The 13,733-nt window shown below is 45.7% G+C and overlaps 1 long non-coding RNA gene across 1 annotated transcript in view; it reads right to left on the minus strand.

Annotated features, from left to right (window-relative positions):
• Window positions 1-1,288: 1,288 nt before the first annotated feature.
• LOC140612678 (uncharacterized) overlaps window positions 1,289-13,733 on the minus strand; it is a 55,552-nt gene continuing 43,107 nt past the window's right edge. Inside the window, exons 5-6 of the long non-coding RNA XR_012013822.1 lie at window positions 5,859-6,073; window positions 1,289-4,849 (exon numbers count right to left, since the gene is read on the minus strand). This is a non-coding gene — a long non-coding RNA (uncharacterized lncRNA). The remainder of the gene's footprint in view (window positions 4,850-5,858; window positions 6,074-13,733) is intronic.

The following is a 13,733-nucleotide window of genomic DNA, read 5'->3' on the forward strand; positions in this document are numbered from 1 at the left end:
CTGAGCAACCCCCACCCCCCAGCGTGGAGGGTGGCACCGGGACCCCAGATCCCACCCAGGTTCTGCCGTGGCCACTTACTGGCTGAGCAACCTTAGACATGCTAGCTAACCCTGTCGTTCCTCAGTTTCCCCATCTGTACAAACAAGGAGATCTATCTACTAAAATGGACTCTTGGATTTATGAGCTGGTCTCTGTAAAAGGCTCAGCCTGGCATACACTAAGCGTTCAGTAAATGTTATTAGCAACAGACTAGCAGATGAATAAGGCAAATAAGGCAGCTCAGGGCAAGAACATAAAGCCATCTATGTCATAGGGGGAATGAACAGAGTGGCGAAGGAGAGGAGGGCTCTGATGTGGGGACCCTGGAGCCGGCTCGGGGTTCAGGAAAGGCTTCTCTGAGGAAGCAATGTGGTGGGGTCCTGGGAGGCTGAGCAGAATTTCATCTGCAACAGGGGCCTGAGGCCCTGAGGCAGGGGCAGAGTGGGATGCTTTGGGGAAGAGTGAAAGGTCCAATAGGATGGTGGCCTCTAAGGAGGGTTGGGCAGAGGGACGGGGTTGGTCAGAAAGGTTGGCTGGGCCACAGAGTGCAGGCCCTGAATGTCATCCCAAGGAGGTTGACTGAATCCTTAGACTAGGAAAAATGTTCTTTCTTCTCAAAGCTGAGAAGTGAGTGACATAATGAGATCAGATCTGAGTTTTCAAAGCTCTTCCTGGCAGCCACACTGTGGGGTGGGAGCCATGTGGGGGAGGCTGCAGCTGCCTCCAGACACCAAAAGGGGAAGCTCCAGAAACCCATTGCGTAGGCCTTGCTCAGGGCATCTGATTCTTCCTTGGAGAGGACACCCTGGGCCCTAGTTTTGGCCTGGGATCAGTTTCTCTGGGTGACCTTGGCCAAGTCACTTTCCCTCTCTGGTCCTCAGTGTCCTCATCTGTTAAATGAGTGTACTGGCTGAAGTCCCTACAAGACTGTATAGCATAATGGGGGGGGGGTGCAGAGGGGGTCCTCAAACTGAGGTGCCTACAGGGAACAAGCAGCAGATGCAAATAAGAGAAGGAGCAGAGGAGCTTCGAAGAGGTGGGAATGGTGGGAAAGAGGAAAAAACTTGTTCAGAAAGGGGGCTGCTGCTCTGCTCCAGCCCCAGTTGCCATGGGGGCAGTGCACATGCGTGATAGGGTTGCTGGTGAGTCTTCAGATACTTTTGAAAAGAAGGTAAAAACCCAATTTAAAAAATAAGAAATCTTCTGACTTTTATTTATTTATTTTTTAAAGGTTTTATTTATTCATGAGAGACACACAGAGGGAGAGAAAACACAGAGGCAGAGACACAGGCAGAGGGAGAAAGCAGGCTCCATGCAGGGAGCCAGATGCAGGACTCGATCCCAGCACCCCGGGATCATGACCTGAGCCGAAGGCAGATGCTCCATTGCTGAGCCACCCAGGTGTCCTGAAATCATCTGACTTTTAAATGTTGGCTCAGTTCATTAAAAAAAAAAAAAAAAAATCACGATTTGGGTCACCCCCTTTCACCTATCGGCCAGAACCCACTTCTCCCCGACCCCACCCCCTGCCCGTTTGAGACCCCTTGTTGCAGTGTTTCTGGAAAGGGGAGACAGAGCAAATAAAGAGCAGGGAACTGACAGAAGGGGTGCTGTGGGCAGGAGCCCTGGGTCCCGGGACTGAGGACAGCCTGGCGCCGGCCTCCTTGCAGGAAACCATCCCTGCCTGTTATCAGCTGCGAGCCTCTTCAGAGCTCACTCGGGAACCAGGAGTCTGTTTTCATTAGAAGCAGAGCGCTGAACCAGCCCCGGAGGCATATAAACCAGCTCCCCTGTCCGGGAGGCTTTTAAATCTATCTTGTAAACTTGCCTTTCAGACCTGACGGGAGGCAGTCTTGTCAGGAGAGAGGCTGGTGAGCAGAAGTGAGCGGTCACATTCCTATCAATCAGGGCTGGGAAGGGGGAGGAGGTAGGGGGAGGACTCTGGGGGCCAGGGATTGGCGGTCCTGGGGCAGAGTGAAGGGCAGAGACCTGAGTCCAGAAGCGCTGTTCTGGCCGCTGCTGACTGTGTCACATTGAGCGAGTCACTGAACCCTCTGAGCCTTGGCTTCTTCCACTGACATGTACAGTCAACTTTGCAGGGTTGGTCGTACCACTCCATGGAGCTGCCTACTACTCTCATTCCCATTTTCTACAAGAGCAAACCAGGGTTCTGCAACTGGCCCAGGGTCAAATACATCTAGTGAAGTCAAAGGTGGGACTTGAACCCAGGTGGTCTCCTATTCTATTCTGGTAGACTGGGCAAGCCATGAGAAGGGTGTTTGGACCAAGAGCCGCTGAGTGGTCTTGGAAAGCCCCTTCCCCTTTCTGGGCTTCCAGATGGGGTTGGCTACTTGACCTCAGGACCCTCCAGCCCTGATGCCCGTTTATTTGATGAATACTCATTTGGCATCTGTTCAGTGTTAAGGGGTTGGTGAGAGAGCAGGGAACAGGACAGACGGACAGAGTCATGAGCTCTTGAAGTTTACAGCCAGATCCTGGGATGGGGTTGGAGGAAGGAGTGGAAAGATAGGGACCCAAGACAAGGGATGCTTCCCAGAGAGTGATGTGTTTGGAAGCCACAAAACAAAGCAGGTGAGAGGGTGCTACAGGTGGGCATGGGGAGCTGTCGGGGGGGCGAGAGGGGGCTTGTCCATAGCCCCTACGGGGATGGTGAGAAAGTGTCAGTCACATAAAGACCTACTGGACAGTCCTTGCAGGCAGAAGCAGAGGCCCCCAGGACACAGCGGGCTCCATGTTCTCAGGGACAGAGAGAAATCCGTCAGCCCTTCCGACCCTCCTCTGTAGGATGAGGGGCAGGCAGCCGGAGGGAGGAAGAGGGAGCAGTAGTGCTGACCTTGAGAACCCATAAACCTGGAGGACTGGCCCTTTAACAATCCTGGGTAAGCGCTCAATGCAACTTCAATTTGAAGATCCCAGCTTGCTTAGTACAAGTGGAAAATTGCCTTAGCTTCTATTCTCTATTGCGATTTGATCTCGATTTCATCATTCGGATGTACAGCAGTGCATTTTCAACGGGTACAATTTAATTAGGCTCAATTTGTATTAGGCTAAATTTTATTAAAGACTCATTTGGAAAGAGCTTCATGTCCAAGGTTCACTGGGCTCCACCATTTGCTCAAAAACAGACTTGGAATAGAGCCTGCTGACGCCCCTGGATTCCGGAGTGCTGTCCTTCTCTGCCTCCAGCACACCGGCCTGGTTTGTCATTTAATTTCCATCTCATTTAATAGAATGTCTTTGGACATCTCTGGGTCTTGGAGCCTCTGACAGGTGTCACCTGTAATTACACAGAGACTCTTCATATGCTACTTCAGTCGGTCATCAAACATTCATGGGGAACATTACAGGAGTGAGGTCCTAAGCCCGGGGCTTAGGACAGGAATAAAAAGATACAGACCCTGTAGACAGACACCTTATAGCTTAGAAAGGGGTGGGGAGGGAGAAAATTCACAATTCCGTTTTCATCCTCATGAGTAGTCCTGTGCGGCAGGCAGTGAGGCACTGTCGGCCCTGTTAGCAGATGAAGACGGCAAGGCTGGGTCCTCATTCTCAATTAGAGAATTAAGTGACAGAGTCAGAGCTTGAGCCCAGGATCCTGGGACTGGTTCTGCTTCACCATATCTTATTTGTCCCTTGCAGGTGAGGTGCAAGGATATTTGCCAGGGCCGAGGTGGAGGCAGGAAAGGGATCAGGTCAGGCCAGGGACTCTTGGAAGGACAGCTGGGGACAAACTCTTTGCAGAAATCAGACCTGAAGGCCCAGGAGCTTCTGAGTCACTGAACCTGAGGGGGCAGAGAGAGGATGTACTAGTCAGGATTCTCCAGAGAAAGAGAACTAATAGCATGGATATATATACATATGCAGTTGACCCTTGAATAATATGGGTTTGAACTGTACAGGTCCCCTTACATGCAGATTTTTTACGGTACGGTACTGTATGTTTCTTTTTCTCATGACTTTCTTTCTTTTCTCAGGTTGATTTTGTTGTAAGGATACAGTATATAATAGAAATAACATACAAAATATGAGTTGATCATCTGTTTATGTAATCAATAAGGCCTCTGGTCAAGAGTGGGCTGCTAGTAGCTAAGTTTGGGGAGAATCAAAAATTCAATGTGGATTTTCAACTGGGTAGGAGGGCTGACTATATAGAAAGAGGCTCACTATAAGGAATTGGCTCATGAGATTATGGAGGCTGAGATGTCCTAAGTCTGCAGGTAGCAAGCTGCAGACCCAGGAGAGCCCGTGATGTAGGGTCTACTCTGAAAGCCAGCAGGTGTGAGCCTCAAGAAAAGACAATGTTCCATTTCAAGTCTGAGGGCAGGAAAAGACCAAAGCCCCGGCTCAAGGCAGCCAGGCAGGAGGAGTTCTCTCTTCTTCAACCTTTCTGCTCTCTTCAGGCCTTCAGCTGATTAGATGAGGCCCACTCTCATCAGGGAGGGTAATCTGCTTTACTCAGGCTACCCATTCAAATGTTAGTCTCATCAAGAAACATCCTCACAGACTCAGAATGTTTGGTCAAATGTCTGGGTATTTCATGACCCAGTCAAACTGACATAAAATTAATCATCGCAGAGGGAGAGACATTGCTAGCTAGAGATCCAGTGGTGGCAGGAGAGTACAGGAAGCTCACATCTCATTTCATCCTCACAGCCACTCTGTCAGAGAGGGATCATGATTTTCATTTTAGAGATGAGAACATTGAGGCTCTGATAAGGGATTTACCCCAGGACACACAGCTGGTGACTCCATGCATCCTCATCCCTGGGCGATATTTGCATCTTGCATCTGTGAAAAAAAAAAAAAAAAAAAAAGGTGAGGATGTTGCCTGTAGGCCTATCTCCTAGAGAGAAATTGGGAGAAGCTTGAGGCCAACAGGCCTGATGGGAACCAGGAAAAAGAGCTATACTGAGAATAGGCTTTCAGGATCCAGTCCTAGTTCCACTTCTAGTTTCATTGTGGGACCTTGAGCAAGTCACTCCCCTTATATTTCTTCTATAAAATAGAGAAAGGTAGAGGCCGAGGTGATCTTTAAGATCTCTACAAGTTTACCTTCTTACCATAGGGCCTTTGCATATGCTACTCTCTCTCAATCAAGGAAGCTTCACATTCTATCTGGCCAGTTCCTGCTCCCACTTCCAAACTCAATGTAAATACCATCTCCACCAGAAAGCCTTCTCAGAACCCCCAAACTCAATTAGTTTCTCTTAAAATATCCTCTCCCGTTCCCTAAATTTCTCCTTGCAAACTCTTGTTTGCAGTTAAAGCAACATGTGTCAGAGTTTGTTTCATCTCTACTTCTAGACTGTCAGCTTAACGGGAGCAGGAGCCACATCTGACCTGTTCACTTCCATGTCCCCGATACCTAGCACAGGACGAGGCACATAGTAGATGTTCAGTAAATGTTTGCTGATTGATGGACAGGAGGTTTGAATGCTTTAATGGTACTTGACCTTGGGAATAATGAGAAAAAGGTAAATAATCCACCCATCTTCTCTGAACATTATAAACACCTGGCCATCCCACAGACCACATAGCCAGAGCATCCAATCCCACTCCTGAAAAAGGGAGAAGAGGTGAGGCCATTGTGTATGGGACATCCACCCTTCTCACCTTTCCTGCCTCCCTCGCACCTGCTTCCTGCTATGGGAGTTGCTGGGGAAAGGGTTTGTGCTGTGGAGGGCTCTGGTTGTGATTCCCCAACCTGAGCCCTTCCCCCACGCTTAGCAACCCCCCACAGTTGCTCCAGAAACCCCTGCAGTATTGTTGATGGGGAATGAGGATTTCAGGTACTCACTCTCAGCCCTGGGAATGGACTTGCTGACTTAAAATCTTTGGGTTGTTCCCACCTAAATACTCTCAGTGCAGAGAGCAGAAGAAAAGACAATCCATCCAAGCTGTCAGGAAATCCACATAAGCAGCTTCCTTCCTGAAGAGGGTCTTCTTTTTTCCTCGAGATCTCCCCTGACGGTGGCACACACGCTGCAGGGAGCTGTCAGCCCTGTGGAGAGACTGGAAGAATTAAGAATAAAAATTGACTTTCAGAGAATAAAATCAGACCTGACAACTCAAGTCATTCAAACCAGCCATGGTTAGCAGATGGCAAATTGTTTGTCCAAAGGGGGTGGCAGGGAGGGTGTGGAGGAAACTGCCTCGAGGAGGAGCTCTGGGAATGTGCTCCTCTCCTTCGGACTTGAGGTCTCCAGCAGTACCCTGCTCCACCTTGTCAACTGCTTCTCTTTCAACTCCCATCCTGGTCTGCGATAGTGCCAGTAAGTTGCAGATATGCCATTAAATGCCGTTGGTCATCATTGTTAGCAGATTCCATATCTGTGAATTCGCCTACTCACTGGAACTTGACCCCGAAATTGATACTGTCATTCACAGACCCACACAGAGTGGTGATAAGTTTGAGTCCTTCCACACTTGGGTTCTCAGCTGAGAACACTCTCCCTTCTTATTTCAGCTCTCGGGCTATGAACATCTCCTTTGGTGGTCTACTTTATGCTCTGTTGTGTTTTTCTTTTTACACTTTTGTGGATTTGGTTGGTGATTTTGTCCCTTAAAATGGCTCCAAACATACTGTCTCATGTTCCCACGTGCAAGAAGCCTGTGTTTTGCCTCATCAAGAAAATATGTGTGTTAGTGAGCTAAGTTTCATCAAGATGTGGATACTAGTTCTGTTGGCCAGGAGTTCAGTTTTAGTGAATCCACAATACATATGAAGAAACACGCATAAAATAACAATATGTCTTGATTGGTTGACAAACGTATTGTGGCCGGAGGCCCATAGGAAACTAACCCTGTATTTTCCCTAGGAGCAATAGGTCAGTACTCCCTAATTCGGTGCCACAATGACTTTATAGAGAATAAGTACTTCAAATAATGAAAATCAACTATATCTGACTCACTGTGTTGAGTTGTTTCTGTATCTGAATCTCCCCTTCTGCTGCCCCCTGCCAACATACCACATGGTGGAGGGCACAGATGGGACCTGACTCATCTCTACCTTCCGAGCACCCCTGGGGAATAGTAGGTCCTTTGTAGGTTTTTGCTGAATGTACACCCTGCTATGAAGGACATTGAGGACATTCACTCATACCTCTAATATCTATTAATATTATATATATATTAATATTAATTAATATATATAATATTGGCTCATGCATTTATGGAGACTGAGAACTCCCATGATTTCCAGGCTGCAAACTGGACACCCAGGAAAGCTGGTGGTATAGTTCAAAGGCCAGAGAGCCAGAGAGCTGATGGTGTTGAAGCCAGTCTGGGTCTGTAGGCCTGAGAACCAGGAGCTCCAAGGGCAGGATAAGATCCATATCCCATCAGTCAGAAACAGAGTGAATTTAACTTGCCCCTGTCTTTTGTTTTGTCAAAACCCTCAATGATTTGGATGATGCCCACCCACACTAAGGAGCATATGCTTTACCCAGCCCACCAATTCATCTTTTTTTTTTTTTAGATTTTTAAAAATTTATTTATTCATGAGAGACACACACACAGAGGGAGAGAGGCAGAGATACAGGCAGAGGGAGAAGCAGGACCCATGCAGGGAGCCCGACGTGGGACTTGATCCCGGGTCTCCAGGATCACGCCCCTGGGCCGAAGGCAGGCGCTATACCGCTGAGCCACCTGGGCTGCCCCAGCCCACCAATTCAAATACCAATGTCTTCTGGAAACACCCTCCTAGACACTCCCAGAAATAATGTTTAACTAGCTCTCTGTGCATTCTATGGCCCCAGTCAAGTTGACAAGTAAAATCCACCATCACACAAAGTAAATAAGTCAAATGTGCAGTGTGTTTGATGGTAGTAAATGCTAAAGATAAACAATGAAGTAGGAAAGGGGGCTAGAAATCAGCGGGGGTGGGGTGGGGGAAAGGGTTAGGCATTTTAGATAGGGAAGTCAAGAAAGCCTTATGGTGATGGTAGCTTTTGACAAAAAGAAATGAGGGAGCTAGACATGTGGTTGCCTAGAAGAAAGAAGATTCATACAAAGGAACAGCATGTATGATGGCTCTGAGGCAAGGACATGTCTGGGTGTTTGTGGAACAGGAGGAGACCATGTGGCTGGAGTAGAGCAAACTGGGGGGAGGACAATCGGAGGTAGAGTCCAAGAGGTAATAGAAAACCTATGCAGCCGTGTAGAATGGACTTTTCTCTGAGTTTGGGTTTATTCCAGGAATGCAAGGTTGGTTTAACATTCAATCTTTAAAATTTATAGCTTTAATAGAACAAGAGAGAAATCTCTTTGGTCATCTTAATAGATGCATTCTTGAAATAAAACTAACTTGGTTGTGATATATTACTCATTTTGTGTACCACTGAATTCTATTTGCAGTATCTTTATCAGGTTTGGGTATCAAAATTATGCTGGCATCATAAAACAAGCTGAAAAAAATGTTCTTTCTTCTATTCCTTGAAAGAGCTTTTCGTTTCTTCCTTAATGTTTGGAAGGATATGCCAGTGGAGCCATAGGAGCCTGTAGTTCTCCTGGTGGAAAAATTTTAAATTATGGATTCAACTTTTAATAGATATGGTGCTGTTCAGATTTTGTTTTTTTCTGGTAAGTTGTGTTTTTCATAGAATTGTCCATTTGTTTAAAATTTTTGCATTCATTGGCATTGCACCGATCATAATAGCCTCTTATTTTTTAGTCTTGTAAGATATGCAGTGATATCCTTTTCTTCATTTCAGATAGTAGTGATAGGTGCTTTATCTCTTATTCAGTGTTGCTAGGGGGTTATCAATTTTAATAACTTTTTCAAAGAACTAACTTTTGTTGGTCATTGTTGTAGGCACTGGGAGTGAAAGTTGGATATAATGTCACTGCTTCCATGGTTTTTCCATACTAGAAGAGGAAAAGAGTCAATAAGCATGCCAACATAATCTTTCAAGATGTAATTTCAGCAAGCAGGTTTCAGTAAGTTGCAGTAAGCAGTAAGAAGAAAGTAGAGTGATTGCATACTTGAAAGTGGAGGCATCTGAGCAGAGACACTGGAGCAGACCAGAAAGTGTCAACCATGCAGAATCTGGGAAAAAGAGATTTCTAGGCAGAAAGAACAGAATGTACAAAGGCTTGAGGTGGGAGTAGTGTTCAGTAGTGTGCTCTGAAGCTAAAAGAGAATGCTGCATAGGCAAAACACCATGTGGAAGGGAGACGGAATGGCAGGTGGGCAGAGGAGAGCAAGGCCAAGCCGCTCTAGTAGTTCACGTAGAGTTCGGACTTTGTTAGAAATACGACAAGTGCATTAATCAGCTATTGTTGCAGTAACGCTCGACTGCAAGCAACTCCCAAAATTTCCCAAGTGGATCTTGACATTTTGTGGATGATAAAGCTGATGATGGATTAAACAAGAAGTGACTATGATTACACTTTCCTTGCTCACTTCATTCCAGCCACACTGGCCGTCTTGCTGCCCTGCAAACATTCCAGGCATGCTGTGATTCCAGAGTCTTTGTAATTACTATTCCCTCTGTCTGAAACACTGTTCCCTTAGACACTGGCTTAGACCATTTCTTCAATTAATTCAGGCCCTGCTCAAATGTCAGCTCCTGGGTGAGACCATATCCGGCCACGCTGTTGGGAACAGTAGACCCTCCCCCACCATCCTGACCTATTTTTTTCCATAGCCCTTCTGACAACTAACAGATGTTGATTTATCAGTTCCCCCTGCCTCTCCCTCACTACAATGGAAGTGCCTTGCATGCAGGGACTTTTTGTATTTTCTGCTCACTGGTGTACACTTGCATCTTGAATACTGCTTGGTACGTGGAGACACTCCTAGAAATAACGTATAACCAGCTATCTGTGCATTCTTTGGCCCAGTCAAGTTGACATGTAAAATCTACCATGGTGTGTGCTCAGTAAGTCTTTGACACCTACTAGGTACTCAGTAAGTCTTTGTTGAATTAATAAATGAATTCCCACAGGCTCCCCTTAAAAGGCAGACATAATGGCAGCTCCTGGAGACCATTCACCCTTGGTCTGATCTTCAAACCACAAGGTCCCACTCAACTCTCATTGAGAAGGCCCCCCTCTCCCCAAGAAACTGCAGAAAATAGGCAAGGTGTTTTTTGGTACCTAGGGCTGTGATAAGGCCTTCCTGCCCGTTATGAGTCATTAGAAAGCCCACCTGGGGAAATTCTGGAAAATTGGTTTACAGGGTTCTGATGAGCATCTTCCCAGAGGCTTGTGATCCTGTGTCTTCTCTCCCTATTGCAGCTTAAGTCCAGTGGGAACTTTGGAGACTGGGTCTGCATCCCTCTCAAGCCCTGGGACCCTGGAACAGAGACTAGGGTGAGAGTGGGGGCTTCTGTGGCCTCCCTAGGCCCCGAGATTAGACTCCCAGAATAGAGGCTGACATCTGTGGGCAGATTTGAGTTGAAGGGAGAGAAAGAGACTCCCCAGGCATTTGTTGGCAGTGATGAGCAAACCAAGGCACTGGTTGCTTTTTCAAAAAGAATAAATAGCTTCTGATTGAAATGGGAAGCAAATTGATTTTACACACTGGCTTTTCACAAGACAATGTCTGCCATGAAGGGAGTTTGTAGGGAAAACTATAGCCTATGCATGTCATGGGGAAGGGGTGGAGACAGCTACACAGTAGATAGTAGGAGGAGTGCTCTAAGGTACTCAGGGGAAGAGGCTCAGGGTGGAATATAGGACCAGGAATGTTGTTATGTTCCCAGAGGGACTCGCACTACACTGGAGGACTCTGTAAGGGACGCAGGCAGGAGAGGGCCTTGAAGAGTTCACACACTGCTGTGGGTTTGCCCAAAATACTCTAATCTACCCATGTGCACGGGGGAGGAACACTCGAAATACCAACAGCTACAGGGCAAGAACAGGGGTTCAGCTACAATCCGCCCCCCAGGGGTGGGACAGCAGTTGGGTATATGTAAATGGGATGATTGCACATCACTAAGAAAATTACTGTCACCACCAAAAGACACCTGCCCACATAATACCTCTGGGTGTTCAGGCAGGCCTGCCACTCAGCTGTGCACTGCATGGGGACACAGGGCTGAGAGGTTACGAGTGGGGGTGAAATCTGCTCCCCAGCTGTGCATTCTGGCTCTTTCACTGATTACTCCACTCACAGGTTGTCTCTTTTCCTAATTGGTCAACCCAGAGGAGGTGCCCTTTTTTTCTAATTTGAGCAAAGTTGCCAGAGAACTAACAGCCCTCCAGTGCTCTGGACCCTGTCTCCCCTCCCACATGACCAGCCTTGGCTTCCAGTTCCCCTCCCTCATGTCCCACTACCCTGTGCTCCAGCCAAACAGGTGCCTTTGTCTCCCTCCCTTCGTGCCAGGCCTGGGACTTTCCTGACATGCCCCGCCCCATCCACATCCCTGGTCACTTTCACTTCCTCTAAAATGAGTGTGGTTAGACTCACTGATCTCCAAGATTTCTTCCAGATACACCACAAGAGGATTTTTAAAACATAGTTGAGATATAGTAAGCAAATTATATGTTAAACAATTTTAAGCATCTAATTGGATGAGTTTAACAAATACAGTCATGAGTATCACCTCAGTCAAGATCATTTTCATTATCTCCAAATGTTCCCTCCAGGCTCCTTTACAATCTCTTCCCTCACTCCAACCCATGCAACCACTGATCTATCCCTACAGTTTTGCCTTTTTCTCAATATCGTATAAATAAAAGCATACAGTGCATACCCTCTTGTGACCAACAAATTTCACTTAGCTTAGTGCTTTTGAGAGTCACCTATGTCATTGTTTCTTCAGTGGTTCATTCCTTTCCATTGCTGAGCAGTAATCCATTTTATGGATATACCACAATTTATTTAGCCATGTACCTATTACTTGATATTTGGGCCTAATATAAATAAAGCTGCTATTAACATTTGCATGCATCAAAGTATGTTTTCATTTCTCTCGAGTGCAAAAGTGAAAACTATTCATTTATTTTAAAACACACACTATTCCTAAGTGGCTATACCAATTTTCATTCTTACCAGCAGTGACTGAGTATTCCAGTTGTCCTATATCCTTGCCAACACTAGGTATGGTGATTTTTTTCCGCTTTTTAAATAAATTGAACTTTTAATGTTGTGATAATTGTAGATTCACATGCAGTTGTAAGAAATAACACAGAGGTCCCATGTACCCTCTGCTCAGGTTCTCCCAGTGGTAACCTCTTGTACAACTATGGTGCAGGTTCGCAGCCTGGGTGGCAGCATCGACAAGTCAAGATGCAGGATATTTCTGTCCCCACAAGGATCCCTTGTGTTACTCTTTTACAGCTCCCATCCCCACCCTACCCCCAAGTGTTGGGGAATTAACCCGTGTTTCCCAATTCCAAAATTTTCTTATTTCAAGAATGTTATATAAACAGAATCATAGAATATGTGTTGTTTGTTACTTCTTCTGCCCCATGTAGCATAATTTTCTGGAGATTCATCTCAGATTGTTGCATATACCAATACTTTGTTCCTTTTTATTGCTAAGTAAGTAGTATCCCATGATGTGCAGGGGGAGTGGGGGGGTGGTGGTACCATAGTTTGTTCAATCATTCACCTGTTGAAGGACACTTAGGTTGTTTCCTAGGATAAATCCCACTTTTCATGACGTATCATCTTTTTCATGTATTGCTGGATTCAATATGATAGAGTTATTTTTGCATCTAATTTAATGAGATATACCAGATGGCGGTTCTCATTTTTTGTAATGTCCTCAACTGGTTTTGGTACCAGGGTAATAGTGGCTTCATAAAAAGAATGGGAAGTCTGGGGCCCCTGGGTGGTTCAGTCAGTTAAGCATCCAACTCTTGATTTCAGCTCAGGTCATGATCTCCGGATCCCACGTGGGGCTCCACACTCAGCAGAGAGTCTGCTGGAGATTCTCTCTCTCTCTCTCTCTCTCCTGTCCCTCCCCTCGTTTGTTCACTCACTCATTCTCTCTCTCTATGTAAAATAAATAAATAAATCTAAAAAAAAAGAATGGGAGGTCTTCTCTTTTATTTAATTTTCTGGAAGAGTTTCTACAGAATTGGTATTATTTCTTCCTTAAATGTTTGGTAAGATTGATCAGTGAATTAATTTTAGGCCTAGAGATTTCTTTGTAAGAAAGTCATTAACTGTAAACTCAGTTTTTGAATGGCTGAAGGGCTATTTGGGCTATTTGGCTATTTATTCTCCAGTGAGCTTTAGTAATTTATGTCTTTCAAGGAATTTGTACATTTCATCTAAGTTGCCAAATATTGTTCATAAGATCCCCTTTTTATCCTTTTCATGTATCTAAGATCTGTAGTGATGTCCTCTTTTTTATTTCTAATAGTGGCAAATTTAGTCCTCTTTCTTCTCTCTCTTTTTGTCTTTATCTGTCTGGCTTAAAGTTTGTCATTTTATTAATCCTTTAATTTCAATGATTTGCTCTGCTGTTTTCTTCAATTTCTGCTCTTATCCTTATTTTCTAGCATCTGCCTATTTATGTGTAGTTTGCTCTTTTTTTCTAGTTCCTTAAGTTGGAAGCTTAGATCCTTGTGTGTATGCATGTATGTATGTATGTATTTATTTATTTATTTATTTATGACAGACACAGAGAGAAAGAGAGAGGCAGAGACACAGGCAGAGGGAAAAGCAGGCTCCACGCAGGGAGCCTGATGTGGGACTCGATCCCAGGTCCCCAGG

The sequence above is a fragment of the Canis lupus genome, chromosome 21 (assembly GCF_048164855.1).
Source record: "Canis lupus baileyi chromosome 21, mCanLup2.hap1, whole genome shotgun sequence".
NCBI lineage: Eukaryota > Metazoa > Chordata > Mammalia > Carnivora > Canidae > Canis > Canis lupus.